Source organism: Cyrtonyx montezumae, unplaced genomic scaffold (genome assembly GCF_038088225.1).
Source record: "Cyrtonyx montezumae isolate F1298 unplaced genomic scaffold, pur_monq_1.0 scaffold_14, whole genome shotgun sequence".
Taxonomy (NCBI): Eukaryota; Metazoa; Chordata; class Aves; order Galliformes; family Odontophoridae; genus Cyrtonyx; species Cyrtonyx montezumae.
The window spans coordinates 12,495,368-12,519,007 of record NW_027071870.1 but is presented as its reverse complement, the minus strand read 5'-3'; positions in this window follow the sequence as shown (position 1 = coordinate 12,519,007).

The window sequence follows — 23,640 nt, the reverse complement described above, 5'->3', positions numbered from 1 at the left end:
ACAACATTATCAAGGATGTAGTGTTCTCTCTGACCTGCTAACACTTAAACAAGCTGCAACAGCCCTGTATAATTCAGACTGTAATATGCTTTACTTAACCTTTGTTAATGAACACGTGAAGGAACAGCTTTTCCTGTTAGTGAGGACAAAGCATAGTATTTCAAAAGGGCACATGTGAATTGAGACTAAAGCTCTGTACCCAGTTAAATCCTTCATTTGGCTGCTGAATCCGTTCTTTCCCCTTTCCACCCTAATCCACACTGAAACAACAAAACAGAAAAATATAGCTGAATTGAAGCTACTTTTGTTTTCCATAACAAAACAAAAATAAAAATGAAAACATAAAGCTCCTATTTGTACAAGATGTCCTCTGGGAATGAAAATTCCTTGTCAGGAAAAAAACAAAGGTATGAAGGACAAGGTTCACAGACCTGTCACATCTCAGTCAGCGTTGGCTTAGCCACTATTGCAGTCACTGGAGCATGCTCTCACTGGAGAGCTGTAGAGTACTCTGGGTACTTCTCAGAGTACTGAAACCAAGGTCAACATTCTCATCACTGCACTGGAGCACATCATCTACTTGTTCAGTTTCAAGTATCATTTGAGTACACTGAAAACTACTTCTGTCGCTGTTGGAGCTCGGCCCCACAAGAGCAAAGTCATCCATTTGAAGGAAAAATTATTTTGTGCAGATTCACTATTTGCCTAACAATGGTCTCTTCCATCTAGATTCAGTAGCCTAGTCACCACTGATAACTTCTTAAAGTTTTGAGTCTCCAAAACATTTTTACTTTGTTCTGCGATTCCATTTGACCTTTGTATAGGAAATACAAGAGAGACAGAGAGGGAGAGAGTTCCTTTTTGACTCAGTATGGCACAAAGAAAAAGAAAAAGAGAGAGAGAAGAAAAAGAGAGAGAAAAGAAAAAGAGAGAGAAGAAAAAGAGAGAGAAGAAAAAGAGAGAGAAGAAAAAGAGAGAGAGAAGAAAAAGAGAGAGAGGGAAAAGAGTTTAGAAAACCTGGCATTTAGGTCCAGGATTGCAGTAATTAATGATCCTTGAACCTGTTGCATTTGGAGGCCTTTGAGAATGTCTCCTTGTCATTTAAATTAAGGGATTGACTTGCAGGCTTTGTATGCAGAAGACTTAAAGATAAAGCCTTCAGCCAATAAGCATTACCTTGTACAAATGTCACAACTCTGAAGTACTGATGAAAAACTTTCCCAAATTGTTCCCATATTTAGGTGTCAATCTCAGTAGTTCACAACTGTGTGGATATAATACAGATTTGCAGAATGGATGGGGCTGGAGGGGACCTCTGGAGATCACCTGGTCCAATCCTCCTACTCCAGCAGGGACACCAACAGCAATTTGGCCAGGACCAAATTCAGATGGCTTTCTAGTATCTCCAAGAAGAATAAAACACAACCATTCACAATTATAGCAAATCCACACCTGACATACCATCAAGAGATAAGAAAACACCCACATGAGCCAAATGAAAAACGTGACAAGAATGCTAGCAAAAGAAACGGCCCACAAGGAGCTCCAAGTGCATAAAACACTTTATATCCCTACAGCTTGTAATTTCAGAATATCATGGAGATTGCCCCTGGCTGATAACAAGCCCTGAATTTGTCCTGGCACTGGCTGAGTATCATTACTTAACGAGAGAGAAAGCAATGAGTGGCTGTACTAACATCACCCTACTGGGACTCAAATCCCAGCACTGAAATCTAGATCATGACATGCCAGGGAGATTAAACAAACTGTCAAGCACAGAGATATATCATAAAGACAGTTTAGGGCATAGATTATTTTAATTCCAGCACGACTTCACTCTACTTGACTACTCTTCATTTCCAAATCAGCCAGCTTCATTATCCTTCCCAAGAACTCAGTATATGGAACCTAAACAAAGACAACAATAAAAGCAAAGCTTATGTATGCAGAAAGCATAATTCTGGTGAGCATGGTAAATCTTTCAGAGACAAAAAGCTACAGATCCCTTGTGCTCCACTATCTCCCAGGTGGTCATGGTTGTTTGGTGTTGGTTTTTTTGACTCTGTTGGGAATAACTGTTCATTAATAAAACTATAGTTCAGAAAAAAAAATAGCTAAACATCATAATATTCATCTCTATAAACAATTTTCTTGCTTATTGCTGAGCTGCAATGGTTGTTTTATATTCCTAGTTTTAGGTACAAGTTGCACTTCTGTTGTAAAGTTATGAGATACTCGCATCTCTTTCAGCCCAAACAAAAGAATGTAATTAAAAAGACTTTGTGTACATTTATATTTGAAAGACTGATTGAGTTTGGCTTTTCTGGTCATACGTTTTTGACATCGCTCTTTACTTTGTTACTAAATATTCAGCTTTTTTGTTTGTTTGTTTAAAGAGGAATATACTTCCCTAATTGTCTCTTTCTCTCCTTCTCCACAGATGAAAACACAGTAGCCTCTATATTTTAGGCAGCTCTCTTAAGGGTACTCAGTATTTTAACACCAAGGATATCAGCTCAACCTCCAAATTGTATTTGAGTGGAAGCATAAGAGAAGTGGGAAAGTATAATTTTTCCACCATCCCACATCCAAAATGCGTAGGCATTTCTACTTTTAAGACACACACTGTGGATTACCGCTTTAGTCCCTCAGCAAATCTACCTCAGGAAAGAGAGACTGAACTTCAAGAACATTATTAAGACTCTGAGGCTACTGCATCAGCCCTAGCTTTCTGGTTGTTCCTCTCTGTGCAGGGAAGGAGTCAAGGCAGTAGGAGAGTTTCCTACTTCCTTTCCTGCACAGCTTCAACTGTCATGGTTTTGGCACCAACAACTGCATCGTGTCCAGCCCAAGAGTAGACAGTGAGGTGGACTGAGAGGTGGCTGACTGGCAGAGCTCAGAGGGTTGTGATCAGTGGCTCAGAGTCGAGTTGGAGGCCTATACTCAGCAGTGTTCCTCGAGGATCGGTACTGGGTCCAGTCCAGTTCAACATCTTTGTCAATGAACTTGATGAGGGGATAGAGTCCATCCTCAGTAAGTTTGCTAATGATACAAAGTTGAAAGGCATAGCTGACATGCTGGAAGGCTGTGCTACCATTCAGCAAGAATTGAACTGGTTGTAGAGGTGCAGAAATTAACCGTATGAGGTTTAACAAGAGCAAGTGTAGAGTCTTACACCTAGGGAGGAATAACTGCATGCACCAATACAGGCTGGGAGATGACCTGCTGAAGAGGAGCTCTGAGGAGAGGGGCCTGGGTGTCCTGGTGGATGACAGGCTGGCCATGTGTGTCCTGGTGGTCAAGAAGGCCAATGGGATCCAGGGTGCATGAAAAAGAGCGTGGCCAGCTGGTCACAGGAGGCGATCCTCCCCCTCTACTCTACCTTGGTAAGGCCTCACACAGAGCACTGTGTCCAGTTCTGGGCTCTCCAGTACAAAAAAGACATGGACCTCCTCAAGAATCCAGCAGAGGTCTACAAAGATGATAAAGGACATGGAACATCTCCCTGATGAGAAAAGGATGAGATACCTGGGGCTGCTCAGCCTTGAAAGAAGACTCAGAGGGGATCTCATCCACATCTATAAATATCTAAGAAGCAGGGGGAAAAGGGATGAGATTGGACTCTTTTCTGTGATGATAGGATGAGGGGAAATGACCACAAACTGAAGCACAGGAAGTTCCGCACAAATGTGCATGGGAACTTCTTCACAGTGAGGCTGACATAGCACTAGAAGAGGCTGCACAGAGAGGTTGTGGAGTCTCCTTCTCTGGAGATATTCAAGGCCTGCCTGGACGCCTACCTATGCGACCTGGTGTAGGGAACCTGCTTTGGCAAGGAGGTTGGACTCGATGATCTCTAGAGGTCCCCTCCAATCCCTACAATTCTGTGATTCTGTGATTCATGAACTCTAAAACTGGGCATGTTAATAACACTTTACAGTGAGAAGATATACAGTGTTTTTCTTTGGGTGATGGGTCTCTATTCAAGCAGTAAAAATATACTATCTCACAATTTTGTTTCATTGTGTTTGTTTTAAACAACTGCTTTGCTCTTTGATATTCAAGAATATATATATACATATGTATATATAATTTTGTCCTTAAATTTATCAGCTAAAGGATTAACTACTGTTCAACTTTCATTGAGAACACAAGCTTTACCCCTCTAAAAGGCTCTCATCTCTAAAGTACACAAAACTAATTAGTCGTTTAGCAGGAGGGGAAAAAGTTTATTTCAGGCACTTAGGCAGACAAAGTTCCTTCGTGTGTATTAATGCATTAAAAAGTAGAATGAATGACCTGAAGCTAAAACAACACCTGGGATAATTTTACAGAATTACTGTTCAATCTGAAAACATTTATACACTGAAAATGTTTAATGGAACTAGCTAGGAACCAAATTGCTTTCCCTTCAGTGGAAAAAATACAAAATTAATAAATAACCTTTAAGTATGTAATATAAAAAAAGCCAGTATTAGACTCAGTGAGATCATAGAGAAACTAAAGCATGACACTGTTTGCTCCACACCAATGAAACAGGTAAGTTACACTGGTACATGAAGAGGCCAAATCCTTCTCTATTCACGCTTCAACTGAGGACAGCTTTCATCTTTGCTCTGTGTTTCTTCACTGTTTCACTATTTGCTGTCTTACTAGTGGGGGGTAATTCTCAATTTCAAAGGAAAAATTGATGATCCCCTTTTCAAAACAATTTGTTCTTAATTGCACAACACAGGTCCTCATCATTTCTGAAGCTAGGGTGGACAAGTCTTGTGTGATTGCAAAGCAGAGCTAAACAGGAGCAACTATTTCAGACATATTCAAGAGAAAAATCAAAATATTTATTTCATGTATATTTACCTCCCAAATTAGTCAATATTCTATGTAAAGCAATTGAAAACACAGCAATGACAGCATAGTAGCAAGATCCTAGACTGTACCAAATGAGAACTTCCTCAAATACAACAGCTGTAGGCACAGAAACAAAGAAGCTGCTTATCTTCAGAAGGCCTCAGGTACACAAAAATCTCCAGCAAAGTACTACCGCCTCCACTATTAACCACAGAATAATGTCTAGTAAGGGATGGATCCTGGCTCCACCCTCTCCAGTCACTCAAGTGCACTGCATGCACCTGAGCTCCCCTGGATTAGGCCTGACTTCCCATCAGGTGCTCAATCACTGGTTCAAGCTGTGACTTACCATTTCTGCTACTGCCTAATAGCTCTGATTTACAAAACTCGGTACTCAAATTGAGGTTGTTTGAAATCAAGTATCTATATCACAGCACAAAGTACTCAACAGATGTTGTCACTTTCTTGCAGGCTGCAGAAACATCAAGCTTGAATTCCTTGCCTCCAATATTCCCATTTCAGGGAAGCAGGGTACCTTCTATAATAATATTTCTGTAAAATCATTTTTTTTTTATACATACAGTGATGCATTAAGCATAAAAAAATTGTATCCAGCTAGTCATCATTGTTCATGGTGTGTTAACAGCTACATGCACAATATCTAGTAAACATGTAGAAAATGTTTTATATGTGACTAAAAAGAAGGAAAAAGCATCCCAAGAGTGATTAAATGTATTCCATTTTCCTTCATTTTTTTACGTTTAGTCTTTCAAACAAGCAGCTTGCAAGATGAGATCATTCAAGACTTCAGCAAAGTCCTATAGAATTAGATTATTCCTTGAAACAATTAAAACTGACTGACTGAGGGGATGCTATAATTCAACTGACCGATCATCACTCCCTTGAATTACTATGCAAGGTATTTTTAAATGGAATGAAGTGATAAATATTGGTATTTTTGTGATACTTGATAAAAAGAGCAGTACAGCTTCATCTTTCCTTTGCATAATTCAATATTTTCAGTATCAAAAGCAAATATAAGATCAGTACAGTTTCTCCAGTCATACAGTTCAGATCACTTGCTATTTCTAAGGTAATTTTCTCAAGTTTAGTGTCACAACCATGTTCTTGCAGGAACTGAAATGTCAATAGAAAACTGCATATGAATGCAGTGAAAGGATTTCACAACCTTTTCTTCATACTTACAAGAGATTTATCTTACCTCTATCAGGTATCTCTGAGTGTGCATGAAAGTTGGATGGCTGGTAGAGAGTAAATAGTCAGAATGGAATTTTTACTCACAAAAGATATTTAAAGTACAGGAAGGAAAAGAAATAAAGAAAAAGAAAAGGAAAGAAAAAAAAAATAAAGAAAAAAGAGAAAAAAGGTTCCAAATTACCTGAATAGACAAAGCAATGAAGGAAGTAAAACTGACTGTTTCTTTTTTCCAGTCAGAATTGAATATACCATAGGTTGAGGACCAAGTCTTTAGATGCCTCTTTGGTCATCCATGAACTTTCTGTTAGGGTTCATTGACACTTTCAAAGCCATTCTCATTCTCATATTCACACCTTTGCAAGCCTCGAAGTATTAAGGTATTTCCTCTCATGCTGTCACACATTGAAGGAAGGAACTGGTCCGTTCTAGTACAGGTTGGAGCCCTCAAGTGGAATTCAGTGCTGGAAGGAAAAGCAAATCTCCTTTACCATCACTGTCTTATGGGTGTAAACTGGGTATCCATTTAATTTTTTCGGACTGCCATTACCACGAGAAGACCATCTAGGAAAATAGCAGGAAGGATTTGGAAAATACACCAAAAAGATAGAGATGGGTATGGAAATGCATGTGAAATGAATGTGAAGAGAAATACAAATGTGACTGGGGGACAGAGACAAATCCAGCTACTATGAGGAAGGAATACACACACAGCTGAGTCTGTTAGGATGCTCGTTTCCAGATGACAGCCTCAAATGGATCAAATAACTTTTTTCCTGAACATCATCCATTTGCTTCAGTCAGCTCTTTACCTGCCTAAGCTCCTCACTCCTTTTAACTTAACACTTCAGGGCAATACTCCTGGCTTGAGAAGAAGGCTTCCATTCCTCTGACTGACTTCCAAAATCCTTTCTTCAATGTTCATCATTGTCAAAACTTTCCACGTACACTGGAGTTGGCCCCTGCCTTAGTCTGAGCACCTATCCACTTTGCAAACTGGCATGAGGAGACTGTGTAAGGAGAAAGAAGCTACTGAGATTTTCTCAAAAGTACCTAAATTTGTAAAGGTGTTTGTAAAGGTGTTTTGTAAAACATTAATGTCAAGCTGATTCATCTAAAATCATACAGACACTAAAATGATAGTGACACTTTCCACAAGAAAAAGTGGACCTCTGAGTTTCAGAAAGATCTTCAATTACCTCAGCATTCCTACTTTCTGACAGCTATTAGGCAACAGAATAATTCCATAATTACAGTGCTTAAAAGCTCGTAATTTGGACCATGTACAATGAACTGGAGAACTGTAAAATAACATACAGAAAGCTGACCCGAATGGAAAGCAGATATTTTTTTAGTCACTGATTTTCTGAGCTGGAAAACAGAAATTGAATTACAAACTACAGATAAATGTAACCACTGGCAACTATTATTTTTAAGATATCTTTAAAAAGATGAATAAATGAGCTTTATGCCAGCTGGGGATGGTACTACTAAAATAGGGTGATGTAATTTAAAAACAATTTGAAACAAATGAAGTCACATTTTATTTCAGCATCTTAATTTTACTTGTAAATTCACACCAACATGCCATAAGTAAACTGCTTACAGGATATTTTAGTCATTTAATCATTTTCTAGTCAGGAGTTAAATGGGAATTCTGGGTAGGCCATTCGCCTTGGATTTGAATCCAAACGACAGAATTATTTGGATGTAACACAATTAAGTCTGTCCAGTTATGATGGCCATTTAATGAGCTTCAGCAAGGCAGAAGGGAGTTAGCTCTACCTGCCTAGGCAAGGTTTTAATATGACATAAAGCTAGCACAATAAATAATTTAAGTGCTGAAATATTACAAAGCTCAGACTTTCCCACTGACTCGGTAATACGGGTTGTCACGCATGGAGACAGCATTTAGAAATCCAACAGATAACAAAATGAAAAAGAGTAGATCACAATATTTGACTGTTAAATAGTTAAAATATGCTGTCTCTCTTCATAGGAGTGTGTTATGGTTTGAGATAGTTGTAACTTGCACTTGACAGACATTTATGTGGCTCTGTCTATGGGTCTGCTCTCCGGTGCCGTGTTGCTAGAAGGCATGGTCCTGGGGAAGAATGAATGAATGAGTGAAGACAAGGAGCATCCCATGGTGTAAGAAATCATACACTGCCCTATTTTAAACAGAAAACCCAAATGATTTCTATCAGACACTAAATTAACCCAGCGGGGATTTCTGACTGTTTCAGGCAGAAAACTACTTTATTCATACAAATAATTGGATATTGGAGAGATCGTCATGTTTCATATTGTGAGTTGTAAATGTCAGCTCATCTGCAAAGGATTTATCAAGGCAATTATGCAGCTAGTTGAGTTCAGCGATGCCCTGAAACCTAGCTCTAGGTCAGAGTCAAGGTCCTTGACCAACAGAAGTTAGCCTCTTCAGAGTCAAGCAGGAGTGGAGCTGACAGTAGTGCACTAGGATCCTCCTCTGACATTTATGACACTGACCAGCTTAAAAAAAAAATGGAAATAATGCTATCAGGAGAAATGAATGAAGAGGAAGGATGAAAAAACTGTCCACCTTTAAGAAGGAAATGTGGAAATTAGCCTTGAGTTAGGGTCCTCCAGGAATTAAGGGAAGGTATGATTTTTTACCTATGTTGAATTTTCCAAGTACTCTTTTCTTTTGGTGACAAAAAATACATAATTCAAAGACAAAACATTTTTTCCATCACTGTAAAAAGTTCACAAGTTATGAGGTAATTGCATTAGCACGCTGAGAATAGAGGAGAGTATGCAAGAAATCCTGATTGGCATTTCTCTTTTTAAAAGGAATTATTTTCCAATACCTGAGCATGCCCAGAGGAGCTAGACTCTGAGCAGCTGTGAAACAGAACCTTTTTACTTCAGGGTTAGTGCAGGGAGCTCATTAGCACAGCCTCAACCCTCAGCTAAACAGCCTTGTTTGCATATTGAAGCAATAGAATGTGAAGGTGTTAAAAAGGAAGAATTGCAGCCGCTACTCCTGACTGACATGTCTATCTAGGCTCTTGTGTTTACAAGAGAATAACGAAGCTGCCCCAAAGCCCCTACCGGGCCTGATTATTATGCAGAGGCTTCTTAGATTATGTATAATTGATATCCATTTTCCCTCCAGCTAACCAATGGCAGCTCTCAGGAGTAATGCTCACTCTCCTGCATCTTACCAACCAAGCAAACACTGGAAATTGATATCTTTTACTAGGCTTAATAATTTTTAAAGACCAAAAATTGACATTTACATTTTTCAGAAGCATAGATGACTGCACTGTTGGTGGGGTTTTCCTGTTAATAACAATCAAACAGTGGAGATTTTGTTTAAGGGTGCTGTTGGTCTGTGGGTATGTTTGTGTATAGTTTTTGTATATTTATATATCCACACATTCTATGGATTATGTATATAGTATGTGTATATATCCCAGATTTACTACACATTAACAATGTGGTAACAAAAAGCAAGGGCAAGTTCTGAAAGTTCATTTTCTTGCCATTTTTAAAAGAACTGCAAGGTGAATTATGTAGGCAAGGACATTCCTTCAATTACATTTACTGGTCCCCTTTCTGTCCTTACAATACTTATCTTCATCCTTATGATTTAGGCCAAATGTTCAATTCCTAAACCCAACACAGGCATGAAATTGAGCAGTGCCATGCTCATCTTTTATTGCTCAAATTGTTCTCCGCTCATCCAAGAGAAAATCTCATTGAAGTTTTCCCTCAAAAAATGAGATATTTTGCCTTTAAATTACAAAGCAGTTATGAGACAGGGTTTTTTTTTTTTTTTTTATTTCATTGGTCAATATTGTTTTTTTATTATTATTTTTTTATTTGGTTCAGAGCTTTTGAAAGAATGTCTGTGGGGGAGGACTGGGCACCACATTTTTAAAGTTCTTTTCAGTAAAGAGCTGATCTTGAAAATGAAATGCTAATAGCTTGAGATAAACAGGCAAAGTCTGTATAACCCTCTCAATGTACTGTACTTCAATCCTGACCTTCAGCCTCTTTGCTGTTTTGGTCCTGGATATCTCTTCAGCACAAACTGTAAGTCACATGGAGATTTTTTATCCATACAAATAGTTGGCAGAATAAGGATGTGTCCAGTCCAATCATTTGCATGTCACCTTTCTCTCCAGAGGTGAGGACCCAGCTCACTAATCCTTTCTGCTTCCTAACCTTGGCAGAATTTTAATTTTAATCTTCTCTCTGAGGAAATGCACAAGAAAATGCAAGGAATATTAATACATGGGCTGAGCCGAGCTGAATGTGAAAAGGTGATAGTTCTTTCAGTCACTTAGATATATACCTATTCAAAAGCATAGCCATTAGCAGTGAGCTAAACCCGTCTCCCTGCACAGAGCAACTCAAACCAGCAGAAAGGAAGAGCCTAAATTAATTGAACCACTTATGACATCTGAACCACTTATGACATCTGAACCACTAACAAAAATCTACATACTGTTTCCATTCACTGAAGAATCTGAGCAAAAGTGGATAGTAATAAGCAAGAAGCACAGAGCCCTTACAGAGCTGACTTTTGTTCCTGCAACTTTTCATGAACCAGTGAGTTGTCACAAAAGCTGAACAGTTTGCAGCTGCCCTTACCTTACCATTACTGCCTGCACGTTATGGAAACATAAATAGACAGAAACCAACCATCTACAGAAAATGCAAGTCCCAACAGGCAGTCATTCACATAATGACCTCCTGACCCATATTTAACAAAAGCTACACAGTAGTACTGAAAAAGACTGAAGTCAAACAGTCATTTCAGAGTAGCACCTTTGGCTAGTGGACCGCAGGACTGCAGTATGCACTATCATAAGAGGCTTTCAGGCCACGTAATTGCATTCCAAGCAGTGTCAGTCCTGCACTGACCACACCGATCAGTTAACATCAGGCAGGAGGCCTTTCTTTTTTATAATGTAAACTTATCCTTTTGACATAAGCCTCTGCAAAGTGGTCATTTCTGTTCACCAGAAAGACATCTGGTCACACAGGTCTGTCTCCCCACCTCTTTTCAGGTGCTAACTTTCATTAAAAGAAGCTTTAATTAAATATTAATTTATTAATTATTTATTACATAGTGCTTTTCCATTCTAAGAACTGCTGAGCTTGCCTTACAGCTGCTATTTGATCTCCAGGAATATAGGAATCTGGCTGTAGGACCACAGATGGGAGGGAGACATGGTCTGTACTGAGATGCAATCCGCATTGTGAAAGAGTTCAGAAACGTTTAGTATTAAGTCTAAAGCACAAGAATGCCTCTGTTATAAGGTATACTAATGATGTTCACATCTCCAATATGTGAGTTGGAGATGTCTCTTTAAAGTTCCCCATCACCTTTTTTTTTTGACAAAATGTCAGAAGGACAGTGAGAGCTTTGCTTTCACATTCACTCTTATGCACACTGAAGCACAAGACCTCTTTGACTTCCACCAGTGTCCAAAAGAGGTTACAACACAGTTTTCTTCAGAAACATAAAACCAACTAACTCCTTCAGGACTGAGGTCATCTCCTACAGGTCCCTGTCACAAACACAGAGCATGTCTGCCCTGGTTTTGCCATTTGCAAAAGCTATCAACAGAGATAGAGACTGGCTTAAATAACACAAAATCTGGACTTACGGAGATGTGACTCTTCTCCATCATTCTTTTGTTATATAAGTTTAAAATAGAAACCTAAAGTCATCATCGCTCAGTCTTCTGGAGAACAGTCTGCAGTTGTGCCTCAGCACAGACTCTGTTTCTCAGGACAAATATATATAATGAATAATGAATGCTATTCCTTTTTAACGTAATACACTTTCCAAAGTCCATTTACCATCATCACAGGGATAAAATTTGTGCTGACTATCTGACACAGGTCATAATCAGTAAATACGCAAGGTGATGTACAGATGAGAGCTTTGGTCCATTTTGCCAAATGATCCATCAACAGTAATTAAGAAACAGTCATCAGAGTTTGGTTCAGGAAAGCATTTAAGTATTAAGTAATACACATTATATCTTGAGTTTAAAAGACTGACTGAGAACCTCATAAGATGCTTTCATCTTTTTTCCATTTTCTTCTAGTTTATGCCAGACTTTTTCACTCTAAGTAATTCTTTTTCCAGACACAGTGGAAGCCCAAGTATGCAGTCACACATGTAAAATTTATATTCTAAATCTGCAACACTTTTTTTTCTATTTATTTTTCCTTGACGTTTTTCTTGGTAGTAGTAACTTGAGTCACTGCATTGCACCACACTGATGGCACATGTCACAAAAACTAACCCAGAAAAAGAATACAGGACATGATTGCAGCAAAGAATAAATGAAGGCCCAGGAACCTATGGTCCAAGAAAACAATTTTTTGCTTGCAGTGTGCTCTGGATTCATCACTATTCAGTGGTAGCACCATACACAAATACAACAAAATGTTTGCTCCTTGCACTAGAAATTCTCACAAGCAAAAAGGTAAAACAGTCTAAACTGGAGACAGAATAACTATTGAAATGAATATTTAATGACTTCTTCAAGAGGTTAGCACAGGCAGGGTAAAGAACAAAGTCTGAGTTTCAAAGACTGTTCCTGTGTAAGGTCAGTGCAATTTGTTTAACATTGTTCCACATTGTTTCCTACTTCAACAGAGATACATAACAAAATCATTTTGCTTGATTCAGTCAATGCCCAGGAACTAGTTCAGTTTCTCATTTTCTTTGTATTTTGCTGGGCAACAGCAACTGTGCACTAATCCAACTAATCATCAGTCTCAGTATCATGTAAAGTTTTCTTGTGTACAGAAGAGTCTCATAGTTGCCATAGCTTTTTCTTTCTTTTTTTTTTTAATAAGAATATTGAATATAATATTATCAGAAAAATTAATGATTTTTGAAGAGACAATAAAAGCACATTTATATAAAACTGTCATTGTCCAGCTCAGTGTGCTAAAATTTCACGTGCTAAGAATCTGATTTTGTCCATATAAACACAAATCTAAAAGTATTCTAGGTGCTATAAAGAGCAGCCATTATTTATTTATGAATCTGTTACTCTTGAACAGTCTTTTGGTTTCTTTCATGTCTACCACTGGATTTTCCTTAATTTCCTGCCAGATCAGCTGTATGCACAGAATACTGTAAAGACAAAAGAAAACTTCCACAGTCAAGCACCATTCACTTGTGCTGTTTTTGTTCCTCAGAAGCCCTTTTTCAGGCAGCACCTCATTGCTGCAACAAATTAATCTCCAAAGCCCTGCTCTGGTAATGAAGTGCTATGGATTTGCAAAAGCTCAAAAGGCACTACTACATCTATTACCTGAAAGAAAAATGAGGTGAGTGCTCAGCACGGGAAAATTAGCACAGTGGTGCTGTCAGAGGCCAGTCTTCCTCTGATGCTGTTTCTAGCAATCTTAGAAAATCACAAAACACTACTGGTTTTCATTTGGCCCAGTCGAAATAGTTGCCTATACATTTGTGTTTGAAATCTAAGGAGGAGATAAATTTTGCATCTGAGCTGCATGGATCTTGTATTTGGTTAAATGCACAGGTTTGCTGAAACAAACAGTTCACAGGCTAGCATTAGTCTGATCCCTTTAGTACTCATAGATTCTTAGATTAAATAAAAATTAGTCATGAGTCTGTTCTCATCCTTCCTTTTTCCAACTTTTATCACATACGTAAGGAATGACTGCGATGCTTATGCTATTATACAAGTGGATAAATTAACTACGTTCTAGCTTATCTCAAAACATTTTTACATAGATCACTGATGACAGCATCTCTAGGAGATTGGATGGACTTTGGCTTTAAACTATTCAAGAGGATGTAGAAAACACTACAAATGCATAAATATGGCATTTCTGAACCCCACTGAAACATGCTGCAGAAGCACTCAGCATATGCCTCCTCTGACACTGAGTCTCTGAGACTGTTACATCGGCCCACAAGTTTCTCATTTCTACGCTGAGATCTCCACTTCAGCTCCACAGCTCTTCATAGAGGGAGGGGCAGCAACTGCTCCACAACATCACAGAATCACAGAACTGTAGGTGTTGGAAGGGACGTCTAGAGATCATCGAGTCCAACCCCCTGCCAAAGCAGCTCCCTAGCCCAGGTTGCACAGGTAGGTGTCCAGGTGGGTCTTGTACATCTCCAGAGATAGTACCACCTCTCTGGGCAGACTGTTCCAGTGCATCACTACACTGTGAAGAAGTTCCCTTTGATATTTAATATTTTAAATATTAGATATTTTATGAAGAAGCTCCTTAGATATTTATAGATGTGGATCAGATCCCCTCTGAGTCTTCTTTTTTCAAGGCTGAACAGTCCCAGATCTCTCAACCTTTCATCATAAGGGAGGTGTTCCACACCCTTTGCTGTTGGTCCAAGGCCATACTCACAGAAATGAATTAAGCACCAGAAACCATTCACCACCAAATACACCAGCTCAATTCTTACAGAATGGATACTCTAAACAAAGACATATCTTGGCTCTTTGCAGAGTAGCCATTGCCACATGAAAATGCTGCTCCAAGTTCACTGAACCCCCTCTACTTTTCTTTCTCTTACAATTACTGCAGCATAAAAAAAAAGTGTCAAGTGCATTGTATTGTACACACACAAATCTTATGAGTTCAACAGCAAAATATATTGCCGACCTTTTAATGGAAACTCATCTCTTAGCAATAAAGGAGAAAAAGAAATGAGTACAGTGAAGTTTTCTATTAAAGCATTGCCCAAGCACACCAGGTGTTGCACAAAAATAGACGCAAAGGCAATCCCTGTTCTTCAGTTTTTCATAATGAAGAGACATTACCTGCCTATAGTTCATTGCACTGTCACAGGACCATGGTACAACCATTAAAGATAAACCTTTGATAATTTATAAGAAAATTTAAATAAAATAGATAAAATCATTTTATTAATTAAATGAAATAATTTATAACACTATCTGAACTATATTGCTGCATGATTGCAAGATAACATTTAACATATTTCAGCTGAGTACATAAGGATTATATTTCACTTGATTTCCATCACATTCAGATATCTGTAAAAACTCTTTTTGTTTATGAAGTGGATATTGATTTTATCCATTGAAAAACAGGTGCTGAAAATAAAGTAATCCAAAATGCAGCTCACATCACATGTTATTGAGAGCAGCCCTGAGGAAAAGGACTTGGAAGTGTTGGTTGGTAAGAAACAACATGAGCTAGCAGTGTGTCCTCACAGCCCAGAAAGTCAATCGTATCCTGAGCAGCATCCAAATAAGCTTGGTCAGCAGGTTGAGGGAGGCAATTTCAGCCTTCAATTTCAAATTCTTGAGACCGAACCTGAAGTATTGCATTCAGCTCTGGAGCTCCTAGCATAATGAGGACATGGACCTTTTAAAATGGGTTCAGAGAAGAGCCATGAGGATGATCAGAGTAGCTGTAAATGTCCTATCCCTGGAATTGTTCAAGTCCAGGTTGGATGGAGTACTGGGCTGCCTGATCTACTGGGAAGCGTCCCCGCTCATGGTAGGGGATTAGAATCATAGAATCATTAAGGTTGGAAAAGACCTCCAAGATCATCTAGTCCAACCACCTACAGTCCACCTACGTCACCCACTAAACCATGTCCATAAGTAGTACATCTACCCTTTCCTTAAACACCTTCAAGGACTGTGACTCCACCACCTCTCTGGGCAGCCTGTTCCAATGCCTAATCACCCCTTCTGAGAAGAAACACTTTCTAATATCCGATTTGAACCTCCCCTGGTGCAACTTGTGGCCACTCCCTCTTGTCCTGTCATTATTTACCTGGGAGAAGAGGCCAACACCAACCTCACCACAACCTCCTTCCAGAGAGTTTTAGAGAGCAATAAGGTCTCCCCTGAGAATCCTCTTCTCCAGACTCAGTTCCCTCAGCTGCTTCTCATAAAACTTGTGTTCCAGACTCTCCACAAGCTTTGTTGTTCTTCTCCAGACAATCTTCAGGGCCTCAATGTCTTCCTTGTAGTGATGGGCCTAAAACTGAACATGTAACTCAAGGTGCAGCATCACTGGAGCTGATTATGATAGGACAGTCACCTCCCTGATGCTGCTGGCTACACTACTTCTGAAGCAAGCCAAGATGCCATTAGCCATCTTGGCCACCTGGGCACATTGCTGGTTCATGTTAAGCCAAGTGTCAACAACACCAACAAGTCCTTTTTCCTCTATGCAGCTTTCCAGACACTCTGCCTAAGCCTGTAGCATCATATGGGCTTGTTGTGACCAAAGTATAGGACCTGGCATTTGGTCTTGTTAAAGGTCATCCCATTGGCCTGAGCCCAATGATCCAGCCTGTCTCTCTGTCGGGCCTTTCTACCCTCAGTCAGATTTACACTTCTCCACAGCTTACTGAGAGTACGTTCAATTTCCTCTTCCAAATAATCAATAAAAATATTAAACAGGATGGGCCCCAGTACCGACCCCTCAGGAACTCCACTTATGATTGATTGCCAATTAGATTTAATTCCATTATCCACCACTCTCTGGGACCATACATCCAGCCAGTTCTTACCCAGCAAAGAGTATACTTGTCCAGGCCATGGCTGCCAGCTTCTTCAGGAGAATACTGTCAGAGACAGTGTTAAAGGCTTTGCTGAAGTCTAAGTAGACTATGACAACAGCCTTTCCCCCATCCATCAGACAGGCCACCCAGTCATAGAAGGAGATGAGGTGGGACCTGCCTTTCATCAACCTCTGCTGGGTGGGCCTGATCCTCTGGTTATCTTGCACATGCTATGTGATCACCCTAAAGATGATCAGTTCCACTACCTCTTTACAACCCTTGTTGTCAACGAGAGTCACACTGGAAAAACTGCAGTCCTCTGGGACTCCAGTTGACCAGGAATGCTGACAGATAGAATAAGCAGCTTGACAACCACCTTTGCTAGCTCCTTCAGCACTCTTGAGTGGATCCCATCTAGACCCATGGATTTGTCACAATCCAGGTGGAGTAGAGGGTCTCTAAATTTTTTCCATTTGAATTGTGAGGAGTTTATTCTGTTCCCCGTCTTGGACTTCCAGGTCAGGAGGCTGAGTGCCCCAAGGATAACTGGTCTGACTACTAAAGACAAAAGTAAATGAGTCATTGAGAACTTCAACATTTTCCTTATCCTCAGTGATCATGTTCTCTGACACACCCAGTAAAGGATGGAGATTTTCATTGTCCCTTTTCTTACTGTTTATATATATGTAAAAACATTTTTATTGTCCTTTTCCACAGTGGCCAGTTTGAGCTCTTGATGAGCTTTAGCCCTTTGATTTTCTCCCCGCATAGCCACTAGAAGATCTGTACGGGCCTTTCCAACTGAAACCATTTTACAATTCTGTGATTTTATAGTAGATGTCTGTGATGAGGGTAATGAAGAATCTGAGATGTCTTAGTCTTTATATCTTATATTAAGATGGTTGAAATTAGATAAGATGAATAATATGATAACACTGTGGAGCAGAACAAGGTAGCAAAGAATTTGGATACATATGGGAGTACTAACACCATTTGCATGAAGCCATTTCTGCCATAGAGTTCAGAGAAGATATAATTCTGTCAGTACTTCATGGAGGATGAAGTTCTCTGATCACAGGTGACAAATTATAATTGGAATAAGGGGATAAATCATGTTGTACATTTCATGAAGTAATTCGTTTGAGATCATGTATTAAACCCCAGTGTGCTTATTCCTTTTCTTGGAAGAGAGAAGCTAGTGAATGTTGGGGTCTATTATGTATAAGCACAGCACAAGGGGCAGTTTGCAGGTATAAATGATAGAAAAGGCTTTCAAAAATAGATTCATCTCAACCCCAGAGTATGATAACTCCTTTTTATTGAGACTTCTTTTTGCATACTATGTCTTTGCTATGCCACACTGTCATTCTCAGTGTCTCTTATTTTGGTTAGAATTTATGTCTGGCTGTTAAATCATAAATAAATCTATCATCTTTCGATACTAAAAAGGCTGAATTGAATTTTCTCTAAGTTTTCTGGAGGTTGCCATTGAATGAAACAATCACAGTAATCAAACAGGTGGAACAAAAATGTTCATCAATGCTGAACGTTTTTTATACTGCCCTTCAGAAAATTTCTTTACAAGATGAATTTTGAAAAAAAAAATGCAGATTGTGTTCTAGAGATGAAGAGTTTGGGTATAGTCAAGGATCTACTACTTATGGAATACTCCATGAAAACTAAAAATCAGCCAGCCTACATTAAAAAATTAGCATAGATAGTGAGGTCTGCCCTGAATCCAAGGTAAGAAAACACCCTTATTTAGGGACCTGGCAATCCTTTTAACAATCAGTCATCATTCATTATTAGCTACCACAGCAAAAAGCAAGTGAAGTATTTCAAAGAGTGTCATTTCAGAATTGCTGCCAGAAACTGAAGATGAAGGCTTTGCATTATCAGCACAGAAAACAGAAATCTGGCAAAGACCTAGTGTAAACTAACAGTAGTGAAGAAAAGTGAGAGGCTGAAGTTCAAATGACTTTCTACATGCCATTCTACCCTGCTTTGATATTATAGTTCCTATGTTTGAACAATTGGAGCAGAGAAGTTGGTCTTGCCTTAGAGTAGTGTTTGCTTGGCACATTGCAAAATGAAAGCTTGGCCTGTGATTACACCTCCTGGCCATAACAATAAAAATGAATAGTAAATCTATCATTCATTAAAGGGGTAATCTTTCCACAAATCTCTTCTTATGGAACAGATCTTTCTCTCAGGAAATTTTTCTACATCTAATGCTATAAACTTCAATAAAAATTAAAAAAAAAAAAGTCTATGAGGGAAGACTAAATCACCAAATGCTTCTGTGATCACCCTAGTAAAAAGAGCAATGAACAACCAACTCCAACAGGAAGTTTCACCTGGCAAATCTGTACTTGCAACACACTAAATTAGAAACTTCATTCCATGTTAACAAACACAAGCAGTAGTGGAAATTGTGACGATAAAGCTAGGATGGCCTACAGATATAAGCACTGTGAGCTATAGGATGGGAAATGACATTCTCCCATTAGACTAACTTTTCTAATTGGAATGAAAGGAAAAGATTTTCCTCAACTTCCTCAGAATACAGTGTTATCCTTTGTGGTTACAAATCATACTGCGTTATCATTTTCAGGTCTTGATTACTTCCAGAGCATAAATACTAATCCCATTGACTATTCCAATTCCCTGAAATAAATGCCACCTTCTATGTAAAGAATGTAATTAAGGAAACATACTTTGCTTCTAAGAGCACAAAAGACCCTTTATCAGCTCTGTTAAGGTAGGCTTACTATGTCGTTTCTGCACCACTGTGAACTAATGAAACCTTATCCAAAATTGTGGCGTGCACTCTAAAACCACAGTGAGAATTATTCCTGTATTTAAAGGTTTGTCACCTAAATAAAGAATATAAAGAGAATGAAAAATAGGATATACTATACATGGGAACTGAGAGACAGACTGATTTCCTGACATATGACAAATCAGTGGCAGGTCTGATCCCTTCCTTTATTCAGTCCTCCAAACTTTCCCTTTTTTTTTTTTTTTATTCTTCCACCCATTACTTACCTTTACACGTGATCAAGATAACTATCACAACCATGATGCTATGCTATTATATGAATAAAAATGCGAGCTATGGAGTATATCAGTTTTATATTGTGCTTTTAAATGTCACAGATCTCCACCCATAACAATACTGCATCACTGTTTCCATGGAAACAAGATAACATAAGCCACTTTGTTGCATGTTACTGCTTCTGAAGGCATCCAACCTGAAGAAGAGAATAACATATTGGACTTTATAAATGAATTCTGATTTGTGCTTTTTATGCAAAAGTAACTCCAAATGATGTACCAACTGGAACAGTGCAGTTATTTAATTGAATGACAGCAAAGACAATATTACAGATAGAAAACAAGGTTCAAGGTATGACAATGAGCTGGAAGTGTTCTTCTTTTAGATAACAGGAGTTAGGAGGTAACAGATACTCATTATAACGTTTTTTACGAAGCTTATATTTAATTGACAGGAAGGAATTACAGTATGGTAGTGACATATTAGTACTGGCAAAACAGCGTAGAGGAATTTAAAAATAGATCTGTTCCTAAAATACAAGCTGATATTTGGGAAAAAGATGTGATATGAACTCATTCATACCAGATATATAATGGTAGCAAGCCATTGCATGTCACAGTAGCTAAAATCTATGGATGACAGATACAGGTATGAGAATCCAAACAGGCCATGGAGCTAAAAAACAGCAGCAGGTAAAACAGACAGAGAGCTGGGGTGTGTGCAGTGATACTGTAGGAAAGACAAGAGAGAGAGCAATACTGTAGAGATAGTTCAAAAGAAATCACGTACAAGATGTAGACAAATCACACCAGACCAATTCCAGAAGTTATTTCCACCTCTTCCAAAACTTTGACCTGAGGCAGAACAATCGCACCTCCTGCTGAAGAGCTACAAGTCCACCATGTAACCTCACTTCCTCAGCATATTTGCAGAACGTTTTTCAGGGTATTGATTGTTCCATAGGGTAGTTTAAACTGTGAGATGTGTAATTCACAAAGTGGATTATAAAACATGGGGAATTTTCTGACTGACTCCCTGAAGGAACATGATTGAAGTACTGTAATATGATGCATCCTTATAATTCAATTACATTCTTCATATATTTCATCTGTTTATATATTTTTTCTACCTTTTGATGTCTAAAAGTTAAATTAATTCAAAAGGTCTGTGCAGTTATAAGAGCCTCCCATCTAGAAACAAGGATTGCTGGGCTTGTATTCTTCTATTGTATGTATCCCTTTTAGTGGCTCAGACTTCAAGTGGCTGACAGTTGCTCTAGCATGTACAATGGAAGGGAACTTGGCAGTGGTATCTCTCTATAAAAAATAAATAAATAAATTGATGAATAGAATAGAATAGAAAACAGAATAGAACAGAAAACAGAACAGAACAGAACAGAACAGAATAGAATAGAATAGAATAGAATAGAATAGAATAGAATAGAATAGAATAGAATAGAATAGAATAGAATAGAATAGATAAAATCACTTATTTCCATGGCAGATGTACACATCAGATCTTTGTGCTGAGTGCCACTAAACGTAGATGGGCGTTCTGCACTAGAGCAGCAGCAGTTCCTCACTGATGAGGTCAGCAGCCACAGGAGAGCACAAAATGGAGCTTTAATCAGTCAGTCTCAGAAGAGAAGAGATTAAATTTCCTCTGCTAAAACACTGACTAGTCTTCAACAATAGAAAAGTCTTCAGTTAAATGGTCTTTTCTTCTCTTGACACTTTACTTCACAGGATTTATAAGAGGAACCTGAGGAAATCCTTGTAAAGTCAGGAATATGCTTGTGTGAAAAGTGTGAAAGTGTGGCTTCGTCATCTACTGAGCAATAGTTTTCACCATAAAATATCCCATCCTCTTATTCCTATTCCTGTTTCATACATGCCGGTGGGGACGTATTAGATCTAATGAGAAAAGCATGAGTAAAAGCCAGTTACACCGATTCTGAGCTGAGTTTCTGCAATAGTATTTCTCAGGGGACAGACAAGCTCCTGAGTTTAAAATGCCACTCACTTACTGAAGAAAGATAACTGAAATGAAGGGGAGTCTAAGCATGGATCTTAACAGAAGAGATTTGCCCAGAGTCATGCAGCGATCTCACTCCTGTCCTTCAAGCTGCCCCACAAGAGCTTCACTCCTTCGTCCCTAACTGCTATGACTGTACTACACATTCAGAGGTCTCTGCCATTTCAGAGCACGTGGTCTACAGCTGTCTTTTGCTCTAGCACTATTCAGATTTCTCAAGAGTTCAGAAATGACCATGTATTTTACAAAATTCATTTAAGCTTTCAAATACAGTAAGAAATTTCACTAACTACTGTAGATAGTACCAGCACATAAGGTGTCATGCCAAAAAGCATCATGTCCTAGCTGCAGAATATACAGATGAAATGTATTTAATTTACTAGTACTTCAGCACATAGAAGAGCAATAAACAACTAGAACATTGCCTTATAGAAGGGAAATGTGAAAATCTTGTGAATGAAGACTATTCATATTTGCTCTGGGTGATAGGTAAAACAAAAACTTTGCAAGTAAGTTCCCTCCTAGTCAGGTAGAGTTTGAAGGGGATGATTTTGTGAAGTGTTAGTTTTCCTTTGTTTTTTTTGGAGCAGTTCATTACATTGTCTCTATATCATTTGGCCCCTAGACTATTCTTCTGTCATCCCATTCATTAGTTTTGTTGCTTTCTCTGTTTCAGCTCAGACCACTGCTTCTTTGAGAAGCCTCCCAGCCTGGATTTATGTTTCACCCCTTTCCTTCCCATTAAGGGAAAGGATAATCTTTATTTTTATTTTCATCCCAAATACTGCTGCAGGCAGGATAACAGAAAGAAGTTTTCTTTTTAACTATCTCAGTACATAGAATATGCACACCAAACTGCAAAAAAAAAAAAAAATCAAATGTCAGTATCAGCATCCCTGGTATGAAATAAGATAATCTTATCCTTTCATTAGGATTCCCACTTATGACTTCACATCATCTATGAACTCTAGATGCAATGCTTGCACTTAGATGTCTGCAAAATAGAGAAGAGGATGGATGCCAAAAGGTACTCTTAGAAATAAGGTGTAACAAAGTCGGCATTTTAGGATATAATCCATTCAACAAATAGTAATTGCTTATTTTAGGCTGACATAAGTAAAATCTTACTTTTCAGGGGTTGCACTTCTAGGAGTAGGGCTTTTGTCATTTTGTAGCTTTGGAGACACTACAATGACTTGATTTCCCCAGTGAAATAATACATTAGTGGATCGAAAGTAGAAAACGTATGGCAGATACTTACCTCTAAAAGATTTAAAAGTCTTGAATTTAATTCCTCTGCTGCTTTTTGATATGACAGGGTTATTTTAATTGCCTAAGTGGTTTAGGCACAGATCTCTGGTAGAAATGTCACCCTGCGATGAAAAACATCGACAGTAAGTGAAGAGTGCGATGAGGAACACATGGAGAAAAAATGGAAAATATTTTAGGACAGAGCTTAACCCTTGCCAATTATGGGAAACAGACTACTCAGAATCTTTATAGGCTTCATATTTTTCATATTTCATATCCTCATCAAATCAGAACGAGTAAAAGTCCAATTAAAGCCAATTAATAATGGTCTACTCAGCTCTTTTTCTTAACTCTTCCTTAAACTTTACAAGTCCTGCTGTTGGACAGCTGGGTATTTCACGCTCACTGAGAACTCTGTAACACTGTGTAAGTAATCCTCTGCAGAAAATGGAATAATTTCTCACTAAGATTAAGCTAGTCCTTAGGTTACAGAGAAAGAAATATGAAGTGATACTGTAGATACTCACCCCATGTTTCTGTTCCTCTTGTTTTTTTCCAAACATATTAATTTCAGAAAAAGGCTGAAATGATGTGCTTTGCTCTGTTGATTGTATAAGTTAGACTTACACCTAACCAGATTTTCATCCAATCATTTGTTAGAACAAATCCTTCATTG